General features: G+C 42.2%; 1 long non-coding RNA gene across 2 annotated transcripts in view; it reads right to left on the bottom strand.

Moving 5' to 3' along the window:
* The window catches only part of LOC125625133 (uncharacterized), a 197,653-nt gene that overhangs the window by 27,586 nt on the left and 144,440 nt on the right, over positions 1-25,627 (bottom strand). The window contains exons 4-6 of one of the 2 annotated variants that reach the window (XR_012665665.1): positions 5,338-5,590; positions 4,954-5,099; positions 1,133-1,371 (exon numbers count right to left, since the gene is read on the bottom strand). This is a non-coding gene — a long non-coding RNA (uncharacterized LOC125625133). The remainder of the gene's footprint in view (positions 1-1,132; positions 1,372-4,953; positions 5,100-5,337; positions 5,591-25,627) is intronic. The other variant, XR_007353465.2, reaches the window with a different exon arrangement.

Raw genomic sequence — 25,627 nt, 5'->3', positions numbered from 1 at the left:
CTTCCAGCCATTGGTTCTTGTTATACCTTTCTCTGCTAGAATAAAAAGTCCTTTAGTGACCTTTAATTTCAGCTATCACTGAAATGCATGGGAGCTCTTTGAGAAAGTCATACAGTGGGCACCTGATTTTCAAAGGCTCTGACCATCTGCAGCCTCCATTGAAATCAAAAGGATCTGTGTGCGCTCAGCACCTCTGAATAAAAATCAAGCTAAAACCACCACTGGTTAGGTCTTTGCTGATAAGCTGCTTTGCTCCTGCCCACAGTGATGGGCAGAAGTGCATAGATCTGGTCCTTGTCGATGCAACCCAAAGCAGAAGAGATATACAGATGTCTAGAAAATAACAAAACCCTGCACACAAAACCTTCCCTGCAGTGTCCTTATGATTCCAAGGACCCTCTAGGTTTTGGGTCAGTGAGTTCATGGTCCCAAGACACACATCTCCTCGTGCACAGCCTTGCCTTCTGATCTACTCTCTACCTAAAATAGCCTGTCAGAGAGCCTTCCTTTTTTAAGGTTTCAGTCCCCCAGTCACGTGACTTACCTCAGTGGCTTTAAGTCCCTCAGAAGGTTAGTTACATTCCTGAGTTACAAACTCACCTGGGAGAAATAGTTCCTTGAGCAGCCATTAACTCATTGTCCTAGGGTGCTTCTCCAAGAACCTCTAAGTTAATGATGGTTGACTGCTCTACACCGTTAGCCCTCTGCCAACACACCCTGGAATCCCAGAGCAGGATGGAGGTAAAGACAGTAGTGAAGATGTAGCATAGTTTACATTCAAAATGGCATTCACAGAACAGAATGGAGTTTTGTAGTCTGAAATAGATATACACAGACCGGCACAAATGCATCACACATATAATCTACTAATCAAAAACGTACTTCAACCACAAGCATCTACCTAACATAGCCTCAAGTCATTCCTTCTGATGAATGAGAAGTATTTTGTGCTCAGAAATCCAACATATTCATATGCATAAAAGTCAAGAGAAAAAAAACAGTTTCTTAAAAACAGTAGCTCAAGAACGCACCACAATTAGCCATCCTGCCCATGTGAGCTGTACCATTGTAGTTGTTTGAGTTTCTGTGCCTTTGTTATTGTCACCAATGTAATACGCACAAAGATACTTACTGATTCAAGTGTAATTATCAGTCAGTTCCAAGGACAGCTTCACCCCTTTACATGACTCTCTTCATAGCCCATTCTTGAGAAATCTTGTGGAACAAGGGCTAAGATTTTTGACACAGTAAACCTCTCACATCTTCTTGGCCACTCTCCCCACAACAGTTACCCTTTTCTGCTCATAAAGACATTTAAGTTAAGAAGCTGGTTTATTGTTGGGGGCAGGGCTGGTGGCAGCAAAAGAGCACCTGAGGATGAGTAAAGAGGTCTGGGTTGCAAGGGTTCTTTCCAAACCATCCTGCTGCATTTGACTTCCTGCCAAGATCTGCATTTTATGGCTCTGTTTGCACAGTGTTTCCTCCAGGATTCACACAGCCCTAAAGTTATGCATCAGTTATTACCATCTTTTTTTTAAATTCTCTTGAGTGAAAAAATAATTTCACAGCGATGAAAATGGCCATACCTACTGCTATTTTTGTTATAGAGGCATCCATAACTGTGCCATGTTTGGTTCTACCCAGACAGTGAGAAAGCAGACTGTGGGGACACAGGAATTTGGTGAGATTTTTGAATATGTCAGATATGAATAAGACATTCTCTTGATGATGCATATGAGGGTCTGCAAGAGTAAGAATATTGTTTATAGCATGCACTGGAAATGCTGAATGATCAGCTGCAGTTGTGCCAGGTTTATTGGCAGACCCTGAGTAGACATGTGAAGAGTACCACCTCCTATTGCCTGACCATGTAATCAGTGGAAGGCAAGATCCCATCACCCATTCATGATCACATCCCTCCAGGTTATACATTGTACATATCACCCAGACCAGTGTGCTGCAGAGTGTGGAAAAAGAGGTGATACTGTTGTTCCATGACCCCTACCCAGACTGTCCATGTGAAGGAACTAATTCCAGATATGAAAGGAAATTCTCACCAGGTGTGGAAGAGGGAGACAGGGACTGCTCAACCAAAGTCTCAGTTCACAGCAACTGGTATGAGGTTATTCTCTTTTTGTCTGCATTATACTTCCAGTGACAGTGCATATGGGAAGGGCTGGTTCCAGCCTCTAGCTCAGAGAAAGATTTCTCCATATAAACATTGACTGATTTGCTACACTCTCCACAGTGAAATAGTGACTAGCTTTCACTAGGACATGAAAGAGAAAGTATGTGAAACCTAGGAATCTGCATTAATTACACTGCTAGAAATAATTGCAGAATGGTTGGGTCTGTGGCGATACAGGATGGTGTATGCACTTTCTTCCACTCAGGAACTAGGGGTCCAGGGATGAATGGAGCATGTAACCTGGTTAGAGAATGATAGTTGGTATGAAATCCTCCACACACACTCCCAAAATCTATGGCCAATTTTGCCATTGACTTCAGTGGGGCCAGGATTTCACTACTGCAGTCCAAATACCTGGCTTCTCTTCCAGGTTCTACCACTGACTCAGTGTCTCTCCTTCATAAGTAGTGTTACTCTCTCTGTGCACTCATTTTCCCATCTATACAATGGATATAACACTTCCCTACCACACAGTTCTGTTGACAGGCTTAATTGCTTAAAACAGTGCAAAGTAATATAACTTATATGAAAAATATGCATATACGCTAAGAGCACAGAGAGCCGGATTCTGATGTTAATTACACACAGGAAATCCAATTGAGCACCACTAAAGTCAAGGCATTTACCTGGGATTTAGTCCAGCATAACTATTATCAGGATCTGTCCCAGTCTCAGACAACTGAATATTAACTAGCAACTCTACCACTAAGCTATTAATGAACTGTGTTTACTGGCTGCAAGGCCCTCATGACAATCCTTTGGCTTTTCTTGACATAAAGCCCAAGTAGTCTCACCCATAGGCAGTCTGTTGCCTTTCTTCAGCTATTCTATCACCTTTGGTCAGAGCCTCCAGTCCATCTCCCCCTAACCTCATGGTGGCGTGACATGCAGTAAGGATACATTTTCCACAGCACTGAAGGATAGCTGGAGCCAGATCTCAGGCTGGCCAGCAGTTCAAAGGTACATGAATCCCCTTTTGGTGCATGATTTATCCAAAAGTTAATTACTTAGCTTACAGCTTTACTCACAATGTACTTAGAATCACAATTGTTATAGTACTTAAACCCTTTTAGTTATTTTGTATACTCGTTTTTTTCCCTTCAACATTAATCTTCTTTCATGAGAACAGACGTGAACAGAACAAAACCAATTATTTGCCAATTTAAATGGGGGAGAGGGAAATAGTGGCTAAACAATAATGAAACTAATGATGAATGTCATTCAATTAATATTTATAATGTGCAACAATATTAACAGCAAAATTACCTTACTTGTGCATTTGACAGCTCTGTGGTTGCTTAAGAACTGACTGAGGATATTTTGCATATTTCCTTGCAAATAGTGTATTATTTTCAGAATTATTTTTATCCTTAATTGAGGTGTTGTTTTGAATTACTATTTTTTGCATACTAAAGCTCTGCAAGTGATCTGGCTAGGGATCTGATTTTGCCTGTCACCTTATCATACAATTCCACCAAAGGTAGCCAAACAGCATTTCAGATGCAATTTATTCATAGGCTCCTCTCTGAAGTATCATGTTCATAGGCTGTCCAGGGCTGGAGCCCACACAGAAAAAGATTAGCAGGTGCTTAGCACCACCAGCAGCCTGCTCTACCCCTCTCCCCCGCCCAGCACCTCCTGTCCACTGGCAGCCCCAACTCTCAACTCCTCCCCCTCCCTCCCGCCCAATGCAATCAGCTGTTTTGCAGCATGCAGGAAGCACTAGTTGAGGGGAGGGAGAAGACCCGTGATAGGACACACTCGGAGGATGAATGGGGTGGGAAGAGGTGGGGTGGGCGTGGAGTGGGGCAGGGATGGGGACTTGGGAGAAGGGGCGGGGTGGGGGCAGTGCCTGGGGCAGAGCTGGGGTTTGAGCACCCCTGGTGCCCAGAGGAAGCCAGTGCTTGTGATCATGGCCCCCCCTAACATGAGAAATCTGCCCCACAGACTGGTGGGGAAGATACCTTCTTAATTATGAATATTGCAGTTGTGTCTAGTGTAGGGGTGGGCAAACTACGGGCCGTGTCCACACCATTGGAACTTTTAATCCGACCCTCGAGCTCCTGCCGGGGAGCAGGGTTGGGGGCTTGCCCCGCTCTGGCGCTCCAGCCAGGGAGCAGGGTCAGGGGCTTTAGGTGTGGCTCCTGGAAGCAGCAGGATGTTCCCCCTCAGGGTCCTAGGGGAAGGGACAGCCAGGGGGCTCGCATGCTGCCCACACCCCAAGCGCCACCCCCTGCAGCTCCCATTGGCTGGAACAGAGCCACCTGCCTGGCCCTGCGCCTCCGTGTAGGAGCTGGAGAGGGACATGCTGCTGCTTCTAGGAGCTGCAGGGGTGGCACCTGTGGATGGGGCAACGTGCATTGCTGCCTGGCCTCGCCTCCACATAGGAGCCAGAGAGGGGACATGCCATTGCTTCATAGGAGCCAGAGAGGGGACATGCCATTGTTCCACATAGGAGCCAGAGAGGGGACATGCATTGAGGTAAGTGCTGCCCGGAGCCTGCACCCCTGAGCCCCCACCCATGCCCCAACCCCCTTCCCCAGCCCTAATCCCCCTCCTGCCCTCAACCCCTCAGTCCCAGCCCGGAGCAGCCTCCTGTACCCCAAACCCCTCATAGCCAACCCCACCCCAGAGCCTGCACCTCCAACCAGAACTCTCAACCTCCCCGCTGCGCCCCAGCCTGATCCCCCTCCCACCCTCTGAACCCCTAGGTGCCAGCCCAGAGCACCCTCCTGCATCCCAAATCTCTCATCCCCTTCACTCACCTGAGAGATAGGTGACTTGGGTTCAAATCTCTCCTCTCTAAAGACTTCTTGTGTGATTGTGGGCAAGTCACATTTAGTCTGTTTATGTTAGTCAGTTCCCCATCTATAAAATGGAGATAATAGTACTTCCCTTCTTCACAGGGGTGCTGTGAGGATAAATATGTTAAAAGATTGTGAGGCACTCATCCTATGATAATGGCAGCCATATAAGTACCTAAGGCAGATCGTCAATAGTCAGTCTTAACTGCAATGGCTATTGACCTGGAAAATTATGTAAAATATGATATACACATTCTTCTCTTGGACTTAGTACAGTGAGTTTGGTTAGGTTAGTTCTCATGCAGTTGCTTGGACAACATAGAGACTACCAAACATATTATGTACCTCATGGATGTTCCGTCCTGAGACAAATCTGGCATGTTATGGTGTAGAATGCCTGTGAGGGATAGGTATCTGTTGACATTCTCCAGTCATCATATTTTAGGTCTTCTGTGGTGGAGGGAGAGAGTGTTCTTTTCTATGCTGGTTTCATTGACTCAGAATCGAAGATGATTCTCACAGGGAAGTTGGTAGGCATTTGGAGCAGATGACCCTACCACCTTAGAGAGCATTTAGTGACCATTTGAGAAAGCAGGACCTGTTTAGTTAGAAAATGGATCACTTCATTGTACAGTACAGTGCTAACTTATAATACAATATATGCAATGTACTTTCTTTGGTGGAGTGGTTTGCATGCAAACAAATATCCTAAATGGGGATTTAACTGTAATATTTTGGCTCAAATTTGCTTTGTTTAAAATTTTTTTAAAAAGATGTTCTTATTAGCAGCCCTGCAAACACACCCTGCTATCTAAATGTTACACTGAGCTTTTTCTAGCTTGTACATCATTATCAGTAATGAAGGTTCTGCAGGCCTAATTCTTCTCTCGGGATATGTCTACACTACAGAGATTATACCAGCATAGCCCTGAAGCATAAACCCAGCCTACACCAAGGGGTTTTTCTGTCAGGGCAGGAACAAAACCTCCCCGAATGAGGCTAGCTCCATTGATGGAAGCACTGTTCTGTTGACATGGTTGTGTCTACAATGAGGGTTATGTTGGCATAGCTGCATCCGTCTGGGGTGTGATTTTTCTCAGCAACACCTACGAAACTTCAAGTTGAATTTTCATAGGAGCCTAAAGGCTGGTCTACACACAAACATGCAGCAAAATAACTACATTGGTTTTAATTCACATAATGTATTATTTTAGTGTACACCGGAATTTTTCTGAATAAAAGTGCCTACACAAAGACTTGCTCTGAAATAGCAAAGGGTATGAATTAAAAAATTAGGCCTGTCTACACTAGGAATTTACATTGGTCTAGCTATGTCTCTCAGGGGTGTGAAAAATCCACATCCCTGAGAGACATAGCTATACTGGCGTAACCCCCAGTGTAGACTGATGGTCAACGGAAGAATTCTTCCGTTGACCTAGCTAGCACATCTTGCAGAGCTGGATTATATATACTGACAAGAGAATCCCTCCTGTCAGCATAGGTAGTATCTACACTGAAGCAAGACAGCAGTGCATACGTTAGTTATTATGGTGCACGTTTGTATGTAGATCAGATGTCAGGGAGTTATGCCTTGTCTATACTAGAAAGTTGTATCATTTTAACTATGCTACTATAGTTAAGCAGTTTTAGCCCCTCTAGTGTGGACAGATGGAAGCATTTGTCTGTTGACATAGCTGTATCCTTCCTGGGGGTTAGGTCTGCGTAGCTTTGTTGGTCAGGGGTGTGGACTTCTGACATCTTTTGACCTATTTAGCTAAGGTGACCTAAATTGTACATGTAGACCAGACTGAAGAGTTGTACCAACTATAGTGGTTAAAAAAAACCCCACACTTCTAACCAAAATAGTTATAGTGGTACAATTTTCAAGTGTAGACGAGGCCTTATACACCCAAATCAAATTGAAATTAAGAGACATCTAACTCTCTTAGTCACCCGCAGTTTTTGTACGAGTTGTATAACTATTTCAGTCAGGGGTATATGTTATAATATAATTATACTGGTACCACCCTTAGTGTACACAAAGTTATACTGGTATAAAAATGCCTTATTAGTATAGATTATTCCCCTTCTTGTATGGAAATAATCTTTACCATCATGAGTATCTGTCTACTTGTATAATTGCATTCACACTACTGGGGATTGTACCACTTTAACTATACTGATATAGTTTTTGTATAAGCCCTCCAGATCCTTCTATATCACTAAGCCCAAGCACTCAGAAATCATGAGTCAGGTCCTGAAAATCATTAAAATTGTTTAAAAATCATAATAAAAACTTCCCTTCTGGATTTTGACCCCTTAGGGTGCAGTCAGCCTATTTTTCAAGATTTTGGATGCACCCACAAATCATCTTTTTTTTTAATTGGGTTTTAGGGACCAGGATGTGGGTGGTCATGCCTGGTGGTCAGAGCAGGCATTGAAGTCAAGGGTCACAGCCAGAGTCAGGAACCCAGAGTCAGAACCACAGTCAGAGGCCAGATGCCAGAGCCAAAGGTCAGAACAGAAGTCAGAAGATCCCTGAGCCAGGGATCAGAACTGGATTATCTGGAGTGAGGCAAGGCTGAGTCCGTGGCTGGAATCAGACAGGAGCAGGACCAGAACAAGCCGGTGCAGGAGCTATTGAACCATGGGCAAATGCTTTGAACAGCTAGTGCCCTGCTGTTGCTGCCGATCTTAAAAGCAGATCTGCTAATCCCATCAGGCGGCTTGGCCAACCAGGCAGCTCAAATGGGGCCCAGCTGTGCTTGTGTGACTGCCTGGGGTTAATACTCCTGGGACATTCTGGGACATTGCACCTGCACATAATTCATGTCCCCTGCAGATTTCTTTGCTTCCCTAGAGAAAAATGACGTCTGAGCCCCCCGCATTCAGACCCTGCCCCCCCGTCACCAAGCTCCACCCCTCCTGCATCTGGACCCAACCAAGCCCATCTTCTCTGCATCTGGATCCCCACCCCTGAAGCCAGACCACCCTCCACTGAGCCCCCCACACTCGAACCCCCATCCCGATGAGTCCCCACCTCCCCTGCACCTGGACAACCCTGATGAGCCCCCTGCACTCCCACCTCACTGAGCCCCAACCAGCTGCACCTGGAATTTTGAAGCATATTGCAGAATTTTAAAATATTGTGCACAGAATTTTTAATTTTTTGATGCACAATTCCCTCAGGAGTAGGTTAAATTAGCAGGTAAGCTAGGAGCTGGGGCTTTACGAAGACAAAATATCACAAGACTCACTATAAAACTGCGAGAGTTGACAACACTGCTACTTTGAAAATCTCAGCCACCATTGCTTTCAAATTATGCCCTTAGTTTGTCCTGTGCAAACCCATTGGCATCAGCTGAGCTGCAGAGTTATAACTGAGAATTTAACACTGCAGTTAGAACTTAGTTAATAAATGTATTGTCTCAAAATGTCCCTTATTTAAAGGGACATCACTCATTTTAGTCCCAAAATTACCTACGTTCCACACAAATTTAGTATCCTTTCCACTTTTCTAATTGAAGATTATTGAGAATTGGAATTAACAGTCATGGAAATGAGATTACAGAAAGAGCTATCAAAACTAGGAGAATCAATACTACAGAACCTTAAGTTTTCTGCTTGAAGAATTTTTGTTTGCTTGTTTACCTCATTTTGAGGCTCTGTCTCACATTTGAGCCTTGCAGGCTGAGAGGTATGGATGCACATAAGCAGACTCAGTATTTTTCTCCCACAGCTACACTGACTCGCCAATGCTAACAGCAGGAAAAAGTGGTCACAATTTAATACGACTGACTACGCATCAGAGCAGATAATTTGAAAGACTCCCATTGATTTCAAAGGGAACTGGATAGGGATCTTTAATTTCTGGCCCCAGTTCCAGAAAGCATTTAAACACATGCTTAACTTTAAGCATGTGATTAAGTCCCACTGATGTCAGTAGGGTTTAGTCCCTTTACAGAAACCTCAGAGCCAGTTGGAGAAAACAGAATAACCTCCCTGACCCTTTTGCCCCAAAAATGTACTTCTTAATTTATTCATTTATTTTTCAAATTCTGCACAATTTGGTTAAATGCTGTTCTCCATTATTGTTAATTCTGTCATATGCCTGATTTCTGGCCAGAAGTGGAAGTTCCAAAATATGCAAAAAAGGCTGCTGCTTTTGGGGATATTTCAACCATGACTCTTAGCAGGAAGTACTGGACATTTGAAGAGAAACCTCACTCCTCAAGATTTCCAGCCCAGTTTTGCAGACCTGAATAATACGGAAAAGCATCCAAACTTTAGGCAGTTTATTTGAACTGCCCCAAAGTCCAAACTTTTTGAGGTTCCCCCCATCACAACTCAAGGACAGCATAGACTTCTCTTTTCTTTTTAAGAGAAGACATGTGGAATGGAATGTGATGACCAGAGAGCAATAACAAAAGAAAGAGAAATGCTAGTTTCAACTAATTGACTAAAGCAGTTAGATCCCTTTTTGGTCATGTTTTTAAAGCCAAATGGAAGGGGCAACTTTCTGATTTAAATTGTTTAAGAAAAAAAGAAAAAATAATAAGAAGAAAAGCACACAGTGTATTAAAAAAAAGATCTAAAATTTGCCTGAGTGTAAGTATGCTAACTAGTGCAGAGTTCTCCAAATATGGACTAAATGTGATTCCGAGGGGCATGAGCCAGGTCTCATGAGTAAACAAAATAAAAATACCAGAGGGAATGTTTTAATAGCTTCTTTTTGTTCCCAGCTCAAATAGTTTCTTTGCTTAATTTCTTAAAGTCTGAAGCACCATTAGGCTATTAGTTATTTTGAATCTGTGTTATTGTACACACCAGGCCTGATTCCTCACTCTCATACACTATCTTTCCATTATGAAATTCCCCAGAAATCAGTGGAGTCTAAAACACTAATGTTGGGAATTAGACCCATTATTTCCAACAAGCTGTTTTGCAAATAAACCTTTTAACAAATGGAAAATCACTATTTGTCCAACTCCTGTAACATGTACAGAGGGTGACATTTAAAGCTCTGATGAGCCTATACAAATCCCAGTATGCTGAACTTTCCCCCGCCCCAAAAAAAGCATATTAATCTCTCAGATAAAAGAGTATCTTATATTTAGAGAAGCAGCATGGAGACAGCACAGGACTGGAACTCAGGAGACGTGTGTTCAATTCCCAGCTGTGCCTCTGCCCTCAGCCAAGTCACTGTCTCTCTGACTCAGTTTCTCCATCTGTAAAATGGGGATAATGATACTGACCTCCTTTGTAAAGCACTTTGAGATCTACTGATGAAAACAGCTAGGTATTATCATTATTACTAAGACTTATGCTGGTAGCCAGGAATTCCAGAATTTGTCTCATCCCTCTGGCTCATTTATTGTCTGTAAACGAGACACTTCACCTCACTGTGCCTCAGTTTGCCCATCTCTAAATTGGGGTTACTAATATTTACCTACCTGAAAGAGGTGTCATGATAATCAACCCTGTTTGCAAAGTACTTTGAAAGGGTTAAGTGCTAAGCATGATTATTACAACTAGTAATGTGCAAACTGTACAACAATTCAGAGGTTTGGCATGGTTTAGATAAGTTTCCCAGAGTATGGACTCTCATCTGAATTAACCAAACTTTATTTTTACCTAAGTGTATTTCAAGGGCCAAAGTCTGACTTAAAATTAATTGCTGTAACTGTGAAATTGCCAGCATTTTTGGAAGACTGATATTAATTAATTTTAAGTTGTTATTTTTTTCTACTTTACATACCTAATTCTTGGGGGGATGGGCAGGGGGCAAGTTGTCAATCACTGACCACATCCTCTAAAAGGAACTAAAAGGCCCTTCAGAATAGATACTAGAAGGAAGGCAGCCAAGCTTCATAGCCACAAGCACTGGAATATAGCAAAGAAAGGGCTTTCTTTCACGTCAAGGTAAGGCAATAAGCTCGATCCCACAAGGTTCTGGGCGTCCTCATCTCCCACTGGCTTTTGTGGGAAGGGGCTCAGCACCAGAGAGGAACACTAACTGCTGCATGGGATGGGACCCTCCGTATGTTTTTATCCACTGTGATACCTGAGGAGCCGCAATGTTTCAGTTAAATGACCCCCCAAAATTTCAGAATTATTATTCATTTGCTGGCATTCTGTCTGCTAAGCTCTCTGAAGGAATGGCCAGAAAACACTTTAGTTAGCAGATTTCCTGCCATTTCTTTGGTATCTCTGAGGTAGTATAAGTAGACAAGGAGAAACTTGGCCCCCTGGCAGAAACATTGCTTCAAACTCATCAGCAACCTCCTCTTCTGAGACTGCACTTTAAACAGGGAGAAGTCTGCTCTGGCCATGAGAGAGTAGATATTGTAACATGCATTGTTTGTTTTCAAACCTCTCCCATAATAAGCAGCTTCCGTGAAGTGGTCAATACAGACAAGCAGGTTTTAATGGCATCTGGCGTTGGCCACTGTTGGAAGCCAGAACACTGGTGAACCATTGGTCTAATCCAAATTGGCTGTTCTTATGTAAAGAGAGGTAACCCCTAAGATCTGAAGCAACTACTTTCACTCAGCGTCACCGTTTCTCTCTTTGTCTCTGTTTTCTCTCATCATCTTTATCTAATGTTTCGGCAGCCTGGTTCTTTTTCAAGCCACCCAATGATGCAACCACTTGGAACACTATGCAAGTAACCTGACCTTCCCAGATATAAGAAACTGCTGAACTAGCACAAAAGAAACCTGGGGTGGAAGAGTCATGAGAACAAGAGTCGTGAATTTATTTCAGTCCTAATTTCAATTACTTTCTGCTTCTTAGCAGGAAAACAGTTACAACAGAATAAGTTCAGGCACATCCATGGAGAGAAAGCTTTCAACTCCAAGAGCTATTTCTTGAATAAAATCTGTCATTTAATAACTTATATTGTCTTTCTTATTTATTTGCGTATAAACTGTTGTAAAAGAAAACTCTATGTCACTGTCACCCAGCATTAAATCTATGCAAATGGTGAGATCTACACAGTATCCTGGTTGATTCTGTATGACCTCCTTTATCCAGACCGACTCCAAAGGGGTTGCATGGGACGCTAATGTGAGACACATTTGGCCCCAGGTTCTTTGCTACATGTACCACTGAGGAATACATCACAAAGCCAAAGATTAAATGCAGCCATTTTAAACAGACTGTCTTTTCTTTAAACTGATGTTAGCTAAACAAAGTTATAATTGCCCATCACAATATTTACGTTTGCTACTAACTCTTCTGTCTGCAAACTACTTGCTTGTGTGAGATGGTGACGGGGAAGAAAGGAAAGTCTACATTTTAGGTCTTTTTTGTAATTTATGGAACTTTGGATGAAAGATTAGGTAGCATTAATTCAGCTTATGTTTTCACAGGGAAAAAATACTTGGCAAAAGAGCATATTATGCGAACTCAGTCAGCCAGCTCCCAGGGTTGCTGTGCTATTTGCCCCAGGCCAATTATATTTTACATGATCAACACACCCAATAATTAAATAATGAACTGGTTTCTTTTGGAAACTCCATAAAATGTCATAGACCTACGAATATTTATCTTGCCTCTGATTCCTGCTGAAGAAACCACTGGTTCTTTTTTCTTCAATCAACATGAAGCCTGAAGGGGCCCAAATTCAAGAGTGATTATATTTTATGTCATTTATGTGCATTACAAGTTGACAAATTCAACTTCTGATTCCCCCCTGTCAAAGTTATGTTGATCTTATTTCAGACATCCAAAGAAAGATAGCTCTTGTGCATTGATAAAAGTTGTTGACTGATCTATAGATTCCCAGACCTTCATCTCCCAGGGGAAGCTTTAGCTTTATAAAGTTCATGTCCATAAGGTTCTTGTTCTGACATAAAAGCTGCCGCTGCATTGTGTTTCCCTTCTACAGTGTTGAGCAACAGGGACACAAAAAAAAACAGAAAATGTTTCTTTAGTACACACCTTGCAGGTGGTCCTTTGACAGAATTCAACCTACATCTAGGATGCAGCTTTTTCCAAAGATACGAGCATTTTCCCCATTATAAATAACTTAATTTGAGGAGGATAAAAACACTTTATTGGAAGTAAACCTGCACTGCTGTAAGCACTGTGCTGCATAACTTTTCATGTTTACATATAAATACCTGTCTGGACATGATATTTTTCAAGTTTCACTGCTAAAGCGCTGCAGTGGGGACTGTGTCGGAATAAGAAGCTCAGACAAACCAGTGAGGACTCTAACTTAGGGTCACAAGGAATAGGGCAGGTGTAATGCATCTGAACACACCACCTCATGCTGCCATCGTATCAGATCTCACAACCTAAGATGGATCATTAGCTGGATACGAGATTCCAAGATACCCAGTGGTGCCACACGAGGGAGTGGCAATAATTTGGTAAACAGCACCATTCCTTCTGTGTCATGTTTGAATCAAAATATCCTGCATGGTGCTAGGAAGCTTAGATAACACCATGACTGAACCCTTAGGCATACCTGAGCTGGATTAGATTCCATGGTAATATTTTTGGCTGAATGGTGAAACAAAAGGACGAATATTCTGTTGTCATAAAAGCAGTATTGACAACCCCAAGCATTAAAAAATCATGAGTTCAAAAAAAATGTGGGTTTTTTTTATTTGCCTTCTAGGATTTGAGCTTTTGGGGTGCACTTGGACCACATTTTCTAGCTTTTTTTCTGCAATCATGAGAGCTAGAAACTTACAAAAAAGTGAAAACTGAAATAGTCACCAAATTCCTCTAGGAGCTGGGACTTTAAGAAAAACACTAAATATCCTGAGACTTGAAATAACACCACAAGCCTTGACATCACTAAGATCTCATGGCTGTCTTTGAAAGAATTAGGGGGTTATCCTAGCTCTTCTGACCAAATTCTAGCAAGGGTATTGCATTCTACCTACTTAACCCCCTTTTCTGTTTCAATTCGGTTTGGGACTCTTCACTTCCTGACTTATACTGTCTTTATGCACTGTTAAATGGCTTCTGTATTCCACCCCATAGTGAGTTGTATTGAAGTTATCACTGAAAGGATATCCAGATACTTCTTTTTTACTCTGGGAAGTGTTTTAGGAATCCTTTTCTACCTATCTGCTCCATGCAGTTTGCGGATCACCTCTGATTATTGATAAAAAACAGAGATTTTACTATTGCTAGCCCTGCAGAACCAAATTACCTAGGGAGGAGTAAACTGGATTCTATTCTGCTTTGTTCATTAATAAAATCAGCAACTAAGTTCTCTTGGAAGAATATTTATTCCTGATGATTTAGAGGACTTACTCCAATCTGTGTCACAGGACTTTTCTCTTTCTACTCCACTTTTCACTTCCTCCACTTGTCTGTCACCAGCCTCTGCTTTCTCTTGACAAAATCTTCAAGCTTTTTGTGCAAGAGCCTTCTCCTTTGCAGCTCCTACCACCTGGGCCAGACCTTCTTGGATGCCTCCGCCTCACTGACTCTTTATCTGTTAGAAAATGGCTGGAGATGTTGATGGTCTAAAGTCACTTCCTGATTAGCCCTTTCAGTCTTTTTGCCGATGCATGCCTGTACATCAGCTCTCAATAGCACACAGCTACAGCCACATTACTCCTTGTTTCCAACTACTACGTAGTATTAAAGGGCAGCTAAAAATACACTAAATACTTTCCTAATATCACTTTTCCATGTAAGCAATGTCTGTAGTTTCCACAGGGATGTTACTCCACCTCCAGTGGGAGGAAGTGGCCTACGTGTATTTGTATGTTAGGGGTGGTCCATGCTGTGAAAAAGTTTAAGAACCCTTACACTAGACCATATTATCTTGTGGACTAATCAATTGCCAAATTCTTTCTTTAAAATATGTCTTTATATAATTGCATAAGTGTAAAAGCAAGCTGAACTGTGTAAGTAAAGTTCTGAACTCTCCTATAATTTGAAAGCTGCTGAACCGATGTGTTCATAAAAATTCCATCTCAAGAATACATTTCAGGGAGTGTTGACAAGCAAACACCTCTGCTTGAGCTTATGTTTTGGCAAAACGTTTCTGAAGCTAGATCACCAGCATCTTTCTAGCCCTGAGAGAATGGGCAAAACCTTCACTGATTTTACCTACCATCCCCGACATATTTTTAGTGTCACGACAAAGTCAAGAATTCACCATTCAGCACATGCAAGCAATTTACATGGGGAGGTATATGATGTATAACCACCATTTCTTACTGCGTGGTCTGTGCTGGCACCATTGCCTGATAAAGGCAGGGCTCCAAGTCTTGCGTTTAAGTCACATTCCCAATTGCTGTTGTGATTTTCTGCAAAACCTTTTCAAGCAGAGTGACGCATATTTCTTGTTGACACTTAGTTTGGAGCAGGAAAGGGCAGCTCTCCCAGATTGAAACATACAGCTGACTGACACAGTAGCGCTTGAATCAGTACTGAACTACTGCCCCCTAGTATGGTGTTAGTGAGCTACAGATGTGATGGTTTGGATGAGACATAAAACCATGTTTCCCTCCACTAACAGTCCTTACAAATCCTAGGGTACTTTCAGGTAATTTCTTTCTGTTTTTCTAGATTCCCCATGCAATTTTATCCTTTACTTCCTCTCTTGCACTGCAAAGTACTCCAGCCAAATGGAGACTGCACTGCAGTGGTTAATGAAGTGATTTCCTTTTCATAACTGGGACCAAAACGGGTTCATCTTTCTCTGATGAGAAAAACCAGTAGGACTATTTTGATGAGTAAGGCAAGCAGGATTTGGCCCCAAGTTTCCTGAATATGAAAGACACCATCAGCCAAATTTTCAGAAGTTACCACTGATTCTGGATGCCTCCAATTTTTGGGTGTTAAAACTGAGACATTTTAGACCTGATTTCCTGAGATGCTGAGCTCTTACAACTCGTACTGATTTCAACTGGGGTTGAGGGTGCCTCAGTGTGACGCCTTGAGGTTCTACCCAGACCATTGAGGGGTTGTATTACCACCTGCCTTGCTACTGAGGGTGCCTTAAATGCTACATTGCTCTGGCTCACAGACCTGACACCAACAGCCAGCATATAAACTTGCAGGTCGCTCCCTGGCTTCTACGGCCCAGCTACTTTTTTACAGAGTGACCCCAACATCCTCCCAGTTCTGAATTTCCCCCAAATCATCCTCCAGTAGGGCAATTTGCTGAGGTTCCCAGAATTGTAAATTTTTGTGTTTCTCTTCTCAGCCTCAGCAAGTGAGAGTTTTCTACTGCTAAACTGTGAGACAACTCCTTGACACACCAGCTTGTCTGCCTCACCAGCAAACTCTTCAGTTCTCTGTCAATTAAAATCATACCTTGCAAGTAACAAACAGTGAACCCCAACTCCCAGAGACATCTCCTTGCAGTGTCCAGCCCTCTCACTGAACACTAACAGAAATTAAGTTTTTTGCTCCTTTAAAGAGACAATGAACTGCAGCTCATTAATTTAACTAGGGTTTGACTAACACTCTTATTTCAATCACAGCACTAATTGGTCTATAGTAAAATGTATTTATTAAACAAAAAATTATAGGTTTAAGTGATACCTGTAAAAATTTGCTTGTAGTGGCCTGTGGTCATCCCTCTCCATCAAGCTCAGAGGGAGGCCACTCTGCCTCACTACGTCACACAGCCAATTTAGGCAACGCTCTGGCCCACTGGGCCAAAGACTATAGCCCAAGCCTTCTGGCAGGGCAGACAGTAATTTACATAGTCTGGGGCTTTGACTCCCTGTGCGGGGCAGAGCACAGGCCAGTCTTTAGTCCAGCCTCTTTGCAAGTAATACAGGCTGGGGCTCTGACCCTCTAGCAGGTCAGAGCAATGAGAAGTCTTTAGCCCAGCCTTCTGGCTAAGGCAGGCAGCTAACACACAAGCCTTCAGGTGAGGTCAACAGAGCGGGAAGTAGGGGGACCTGGGCCCACCCTACTCCACCAGGTCCCAGCCCAGGGCCCTAATAATGGTGGGTGGTCCTGCCACTGGATCAGCAGGGATCCTGCCAAAACACACTGACTCGTATTGCGACAGTACAACCGGACTAATGTCTGATTTCCCTGAGCTACTTTCTACCACAGTCCATTGGCAGGGCTCTGTTGTCTGAGAGTCCTCACTCTCCTTAGAGTAAGTAGCGGATGGCAGTCCCAACAGCTCCTCTCCACAGTTCGTCTCCTAGGAGTTAGGTGCTACACAGCTTGGTAGTGGGGCTGGAGTCCTGTAGTGGACTAGAGATGTCTGCCTCCTTTGCTGGTTCCTTCCCAACTGAGTTGAAGGGCCAGCCTCCTATACTTCCTGTCCTGACCCTATGCTTCTGGCACAGGGCAGAGCTGGCCTGGCTCCACCCACCAGGGGGAGTGTAGTCGTCCCTCCCCATCAAGCTCATAGGGAGGCCTCTCTGCCTCACTACAATGCTTCTAAGACTAAATCTTAATTTCAGCAGGTTACAATCTTTGCCTAAGCATGTTTCCCACCCACATTCAGTTCCCAGAGACTTCAGTCCCCCCTGACTGAAGGTCACAATGTTCTGTGATTTCAAGAGCTCTGGCCCCTTGAATCCCACAAGTGATGGATACAAAAAATGGCTTTGTGTTTCTGTGTATATCTCCTAAAGTTAATTGACCCTGCTACAAGAGGCAAGAAGGCTTCCTTCTGTTCTTCCTTTCCTGTTGACTTCCTATCCCCTTGATAATTTGTATGTAAATGGAGCTTCTATTGTTTTGATCCATAATTTACACTGGAGACAGGTAGATGGCTACCTTCCCTCCTGTCTGGGAGAAAACCTGTTTCTCCCTGTGTTTGGTCACAGACTTTAAAACATAATATTAATGAGTATCCATAATCCCTCATATAATGTTAATGCATACATTTCACAATGATATTAATCACTAGTGTGTCACAGGCTTTCATAAAAGACCTCACTCCACACACTTCTATAATACATTAAAATTGCATACAATCAGTTGATTAGATTGCTTACCATTTGAGGTTCAGACCCTGGTCTTTATAGTAAACCACTGAAATGTATTCTCCAATAAAGTTCCTTTTGTCCTTCTAGGAAGAGATGATGTGCAGTCTGATGAAGACTTCATACTAGTTCCTTCCCATCTGGTGATAGTCGAATTGTTACCACCTCCCCTTGTTAGCTTGATGGCTTTGTTTGCCTTTTATGTAAATACATTTCCAATGTCTCTCAATTTACCTTGGAGTCACATTCAAGCGGGTGGAACCACATTCCTTTGTTTAGGATGTGGTACCTCATGTCCTGCCTAGCACACATTTTAAGAATATAATTTCAGCATATTTGTAATTTTGCATGTGTTACCCATATATCCGCCAGACAACAATATTAATGATCAGTGAGTTATGAGTTTTCCAGTGATACATTACATGCTGCCCTTTGGGTAAATATCAAGATAACAGTGTGTTAGGTGTAGTGAGTACATCAGGCCTGACAAGAGTTGCTGACACAGAGTAGTGAACCAGCAGTGGGATTCTGTATCACACTCAGAACCTCTGAAAATCATGCCCAAGATGTCTCAGGTTGGACACCCAAAATCAGAACCCACCTTTGAAAATGTTGGCCTATACAAATACAAGTTATTACTGTTTCCCCACAGGTCAGTCTGTGAAGTGTGAACGAGATACTCTTTGATTTCCTTTAGCTCACAGATCTGAGCATTGCAAGGTTTAGGCTAGCCCTTTGCAGAGAGAACATGTAGTGTCAGCCATAACACTGAAGGAAAGTTTTCTAGACATCACATTAGCCCACATATCACCTTTGGATAATTTCTTATTCCATCTCTGTGCACCATACAGTCCAATTGCATGGGTGCAAGGCTACACAAAGAATGAGAGATACATACAAATAGTAGTAATGAATGCTTAAAACAGCTCAGGTTTCGTTGCTTTAGAATAAATAATATTTGTTGTAACCACATCTACATGACACAGAGTTTCTGATATTGCTAATTTATAATTATATAAGGGAGATATCAAGTCCAAATTAAAGCCAATGGCTAACTCCAATTGAGTTTAATGGGACCAGATTCAGCCCAGAAACAGGCTATAGGTCAATTTGGAGACAGGAAGGTTCAATCTTTACTGAACATAAAGCCTTTCACATGTAGGTCATTTGTTCAAAGCAGTGACTGAAAGCCATTAGCATCTGACAACTCTTGGGTGACTATCTGAAATGAGCTGCTGGATTCCAAGTGGAATCTGCATCTCAACTTGTCTGCATCTTAGCTGGCACCAAATGGCACTTTAGCAGAGAGTACAAAGAATAATGGAGACCGAACTACTTTTAGTACCTTATAAAGTGCCCCTAAAAATGAAGTTTGAATCACATTGGCAGGGGGGCCCTACTGCTGCCCATGTTGTACTTGTTCTGTAGATAGAGAACATAAGCCTCTAGGGCTGTTGATTGATACCTGATGATGTCCTCAGTTTTAAACAACGCCTCTTGCCATAACTCCTTCAACTAGGTTATTTATTTATTTTTCTGTGTATTTTAGGTACCGACTGGCCCCCATTACCATAGTATCTGAGCATCTCAAAATCTTTGAGGTATTTGTCCTCACCAACACCTCTGTGAAGTAGGGAAGAGCTATTATCCTCGTTTTACAGATGAGGAACTGAGGCCCAGAGAGGCTAAGTGACTTGCCCAAGACAAAATCTGTTGGGGAGCACCAACTTTAATGTAGGTCTCCCAGGTCCTAGGCAAATGTCTTAAGCACTGGACTATCCTTACGCCATCTGATTTCTCATGTTAAGCAGATCAATGGCTCTAGTAAGTAGATGGCTGATCTCAAAGGAAAACCAAAGTGGTATTGTTGCTAAGTTGTTAGGGGTCATCTTGCAGTTAGAGGTGTCACTTAGTTAAGATGTAAAATGGAGTGTCTCAGTTTCAGGGCTAGCTGCACCCCTGACACCTCCCCGGCATCTCTCAGAGCACCTTCCTGAGATCTCAGGCCTTATGCCTTCACCTCCCAGAGTAGAATCTCACGATTCTCCCACTCTTAGACCAAGTCCTAAGCTACAATACACTATGTATCAACGATGCTTACCCAACGGTTCCAGCTGGGTTTGGTACCTGTGAGTCTTTTCTGTGGGAGTCTGAGACCAGTGGTGACCTCCAAACAGCCTTCTAAAACCCAAGCATAAATTATTAGGGTACATAAATTATTACAGAGCAGCTTCATGTCCTTCACAATAAAGTCCTAATCAGATTCCAGTTTGGGTAATGATATTCTGCTTACCCACATTTCCTTTAGTTTTAATTGCATGCATTTTTCTATTCCACTTCTGAAAGTGTTGTATGCTGTTGCTCAGTGCTGTTGTTAATGTATTCCAACCCAGAGGTGGCTGCATTTCATTGATGGGAAAATTTATTCCAACGTGTATGTATATCTGCATCTACTGTATCCATTTCCCTCCTACGTGGTCAATATTAGCACCGCTGCAGGCCAATGGGGGCTGTGGGAAGTGGCGGCCAGCACATCCCTTGGCCCGCGCCGCTTCCCGCAGCCCCCATTGGCCTGCAGCGGCGAACCGCAGCCAGCAGGAGCCACGATCAGCCAAACCTGCGGATGCAGTGGTAAAAAACCCTGGCGGGCTGCATACCAAACATTACCGATCCCTGATATATACTATAGTTACTGTGGAATCCTGTGGGATGAAACATGAATGCATAAACCTACTTTTAAACGATGTGGTCCAAAAGATCTCTAGCCATTATTTAAATACAATACTGTGCCTACATCTGACTCACTTCAAAATACAAAATTTATTTTAAAATACACAATAATATTTTGATTTTTTCTATCCAGTGAATCTTGACATCAGGAATGTTTCCCATTAGACACATGCTGATGATTCTGCCTCTATCATCTGTAAATCAAAGGAAGAATGTGAAGGGTTGTGATGTGACTGACACGTCATCACTCCCCTGGCCATCACATTTTCACCTGCTCATTGTGTGAACACCTGTGGCTTGCTGGCAACACACTAGAGGTAGCAGTGTGTGAGACATCCAGGCTAAGTGCTAATCTTATCCAGCACAATATTTGTGTTCCTCCAAGGGAAGTTTTTCTCATGATCCCCAGACCCGATCCTGCAGTCTTTACCCACAAGTCCCATTCTTTTGTTGAAGGATTGGAACTGGTATGTCCTTGTAACTATGTCAGATTCATCTATGAGACATACTGTGTTCTGCCTACTTTTAAATGTGAGTAAAATATAAATCCTAGGGATATATTAAACATTTTTTTAAATCTCTACTGTGTATTCCTTTTGGAATAAACTGTTTTTTTCAAAACTTTTCATAACATTACTTTCCCTTGTCTCTTTATAGGCCCACCTCACCCCCTCCTTCCGCCTTATACCCTTCCACCCCCTAGTGCTGCCTCCCCCGCATGGGGACTCACCGTTGTACAGAAAACAGGATGGTGGCCAAATGGTGCCCACCACATATAGAAGGGGAAGACGACTGGCACTAGGATCCAGGAGGCAGCATCCAGTTGCAGAGGCAGTGAGCATCTGGCAGGAGAAGCAGGTCCGTACCACCCTGCTCTGCTCCCGTGGGCCTCTGTCTGGGGAGGCAATACCCCTCTGCCCCCCTCCCAAACTATGCCCATGGTTCCTCTGTCTATGCAAAGACTTTGGTATTTTTGGTGCGCAACACAGAAAACAGCTAGTCTCAAATGTATTGGTGTTTTCTATGTTAGAAACATCTGTTCACTGGGAATTGAACCAAGGGCACAACATATTTCTCATATGTTTTTACATACACAACAAGCAAATGTATACTTTTGTCCTATTAGGCTGACCTTTATTTGAGAGTAAGAGAACAACAAAACAAGAAAAGAACAAAAGTAAAGTCTCCATGAGAGAGCACAATATAGTGTGTCCCATCTTTTACAGATTGCAGCAACTGTGATAGTACAATGGATATTTTCTGTGGACATAAGCAGAATACTTAGAAGTACAGTCCAAAGAAAGGCATCACAGAGGCAATTGTCAGGGACAGGAGAGACAGAAGTGCTGAAGGACAAAATGTAGCTGTTTAAACTATCCTTTCCTCCTGAAGCATCAACTTGCTATTTCAGCAGCAGTTTGGACCTTCAGCATCTTTTAACCCAGTCTGCGGTAAACGTTAAACTGGGAACAGTGCAAAATTGCAAAGATGTTTTTTTACAATAGATGGGGAATAGAGATTGGCTGGGGAATACATGCTCTACTGAAACAGCAGCCCAGCTTCTGAGGGATAGGAGAAAGGACCAGTGATGTAGATGATCTAAGGACATTTTAAAATAAAGCCAGAAAGAAGATGATAGAAAAAATATCGAAAAAGAAAAAAGTGGTTATTAACCTCTTCACTATTTCTCTTATCCTCTATTAGTAATTTTTTTTCTGCTGGAAAGTTACATTGTATAATGACCCACCCGAAATATTTTAATGAAATTTTAAAATCAGTGAGCCATATTCCAACAGCAATAATAGATTTTCTCCCTCTATATCCTAAAGCACTTAAGACAAGACTTTCATAAACAGGGGCCTAAAGTTAGGCTCCTAAATCCACACTTAAGCACCTACGTCCAAAAGCCCTGGGAGCTCCTATTTGGTGCACAGTGCTTTTGAAAATCGGGCAACATATTTGGTACCTAATTAAGAATTTAAGAGCTTAATTTTGTGGCCCCGTTTTTTAAAAATCTTGGCCTTAAAGTGCAGAGACTAAAAGTTAAATTTTGCTTTCAATTAGCCCATTATAGCCTCATTGATTTGGGGGAGATGTAACTGAGCTGTGTGTGTAAGTCAGTCTTAAAAAATATGAACTGAAAGCATTTCATATTCTCTCCAGTTAGCAGTTATAACAGAGCCGTTCTGTCTAAGAACTTAGCCACTACCGGTCCCTGTAGAAAACCTGAAAGGAATAGCTTTGCATTCAGCTGCAGAAAAAACCCCTGTGCACTTTGATAGCTGTTACTTTATACCGACTCAATGTCAGCACCCATTTAGATGTAGATTTTCAAAATGCAATGAATTATTTTAACAGTGCTACAAAACCACTTTGTTTCCCTATATAATAATGCATTCTACTTTTATCCCATAAAACCCAATGAGAGCTATTTCTACTACGCGTGCATGTGAGGGGAAAATCTGTAGTGAACATGTACTAGTTGAGTTCTAGAAAGACAGATAATTTCTTTCGCTTAATAATAGTTTTCTTTTCTCTTGGCTGCAGACTCTCATAACTAGCACCATGCCAAACATTCGAAGATTGGATTATGGCCTGTCGTACTTGATTATTTTTGTCAGCATGCTGACCCAGGGTGCCCTTTTCTTGTGTTGTTCCTTCTGTTTCCATTTTTCATGTCATCCAGCTTTTCATCTTGTCAATCAGCTTTTGACTTCCTGATTAAAGTGTCTGTCACAGGAGCAGCCTAGTCTCCAGTCAGTTGTTTAATTTGTTCCTCATGGCATCCAATTGAGTTATTCATCTGGCCCAGCTGTTCCCAAGTGCTTCCAGCATCACTTTTTCATGTGTTTGGGTTTAACCTCTATATCTGTGTACAACAGTGTGAATTGTTCCATTCATTCTGTTGACTGTGGATTGCTCTGCCTTTGTTTAATGCCTTGACACTGCTAGGCTGGCTGCTACCATATACTGTGGTTTAACCAACTAGGCAGAAGCAATATTTTAGCCTGGTGTTATGGTAACAAGTACAACTAAACAGACTAGTTTTCAAGCAGTATAACAGGCCCAGTTTAACAATTAAGAACATGTAATGGAAACTCAGCTCTTTGAGATTTGAATCCACACAACAAATAACATTGATGGTGCATGGCAGAGGGAGAGAAATACCAGTTTGCCAGTGGTTGTGGAACTTTTGGCCTTCGCTCAAAATCAGGTTGCTTCATTATCATGTGAGATATTCTCTCTGGGCCAAATCCAGCCTTGGTGTAACCTGGCCATAACTCCCATGGTCTTAAGCAGGAGTTTACAAGCTTACCGAAGGCTAAATTGGCTGCTCTGTCTAAAGTGGTGCAGATGGCCAATCAGACCAATGGAATTTAAGTCAACTCAGAGACGTGGCAGTTTGAAACCTGTAATATCTTGTTGTGTTACTTTATACAGTGCTATAGTAGAGAGATAATTAGGTGTGGGGGAGATCAGTATTAAATTCTAATGCTAACATTTGTTCCGTCTGTGAGCTCTGTGCCTCAGTTTCCCCCACCGGAAATAGTGACACCCACATCAGAGCAGTGCATGAGTTGATCAAGTGATTTGAAATAGAAAGCACTATATAAGTGCTTAGCATGATCATTTATAATTATTGGAAGCCAATATAATGCAACAGACCCTTGAAAGAATTAACTGAAATAATTTTAAGAAGGAAAGTAATTTTATGATAATCAACAATCATAGTTATGTGAGCTAAAATAAAGGTAATCAGCTCTCATGTTTCAGGGCACAAAGTGATTGTCATAGGGTCAGGAAGGATTTTATTTTTAATCCCACACACAGTTTTGCATCACTGATACAGTGTATTACATTTTTTTTCAGCTGCATCATCAAGTATTGGTATTTGCTGAAGGCAGATTACCTAGTAATCTGATCTGATATAGAAAATTCTATGTTTTGGTGCAAAAGAATATTACATTTATATATGCTGCATAATCTATTTGGCAAATTAAAAGAATTCAGTCCAAAACTGGGTAGATTTTCTGCAAATTGTAGCGTTTTCCCTCCTATTCCTGTAATACCCATTTCTTCACAGACACATCAAAACTTGAAGTGGTCATTCTGAAGCACAGAGTTTTTAGTGGAGTTTTATATACACCAGAAAAATTTTATTAAAATAATATTTACTCAGTCAAGTCCCTGTTGGATATGTATCTACATCATAAAACTGCCAACTCAACTGGCACTCATTGGCATCCATATTGGAATTCTCAGCTGAGAGACCAAGGATTCAATGGACATGGAGACTGAACTGCCCTTTCATCCCTACAGGTGGTCCTTCCAACTCAAAAGTGAGGTATATTGTTGGAGTAGTGTCGCACCTGTTCCATGGATAAACAAATGACTTCAGTTTCCATCACCTTCATGCCAAAGGCTTTCAGGACTATTAAATTCTTTAATAAAGAATCTCAACTTTTTATTTGGTTTTTGAGCAAGGATGTCTCTGTACGCCTCTGTTTCCTCCTGCTCTCTCGCTGGATTTATAAGCGCAGTCATGAGACTGTTTTGAACATAATCTGGTTCTAACCACTGCTAAATATTTTTCATCCGGTTGTGGATTTGTTTGGGAAGGGTTATTACTGAAAAGTACTGCTGTGAAAACCATGCTCTTTTGGAGTGTGTGTGCAATACCTTTTAAGATTATTTATTTTAATGGGAGTGTGCATAAAATTTAGTGGGAGTGTGCAAAAAAATGTTCACTGGGCAGGAAACTTCACACAAGTATATGAGTATCTGCAGGGGACAGTGTAGAAAAACAGGCTGGTGGTACTGGTCCAATCACCACCCACAAAATAAGTTCTGCCACTCAAACTAAATTGTGCAGATATTCAAAACAGGATCATGTGTGTCGCTTGGTTCAACTGAGCTCCTTGAGCTCGGCTTTCTAAGTTTGGTTTCCCCATAGGCGCTGCTAGGCT

The sequence above is a fragment of the Caretta caretta genome, chromosome 1 (assembly GCF_965140235.1).
Source record: "Caretta caretta isolate rCarCar2 chromosome 1, rCarCar1.hap1, whole genome shotgun sequence".
Lineage (NCBI taxonomy): Eukaryota > Metazoa > Chordata > Testudines > Cheloniidae > Caretta > Caretta caretta.
This window is presented reverse-complemented; position numbering and strand designations above follow the sequence as displayed.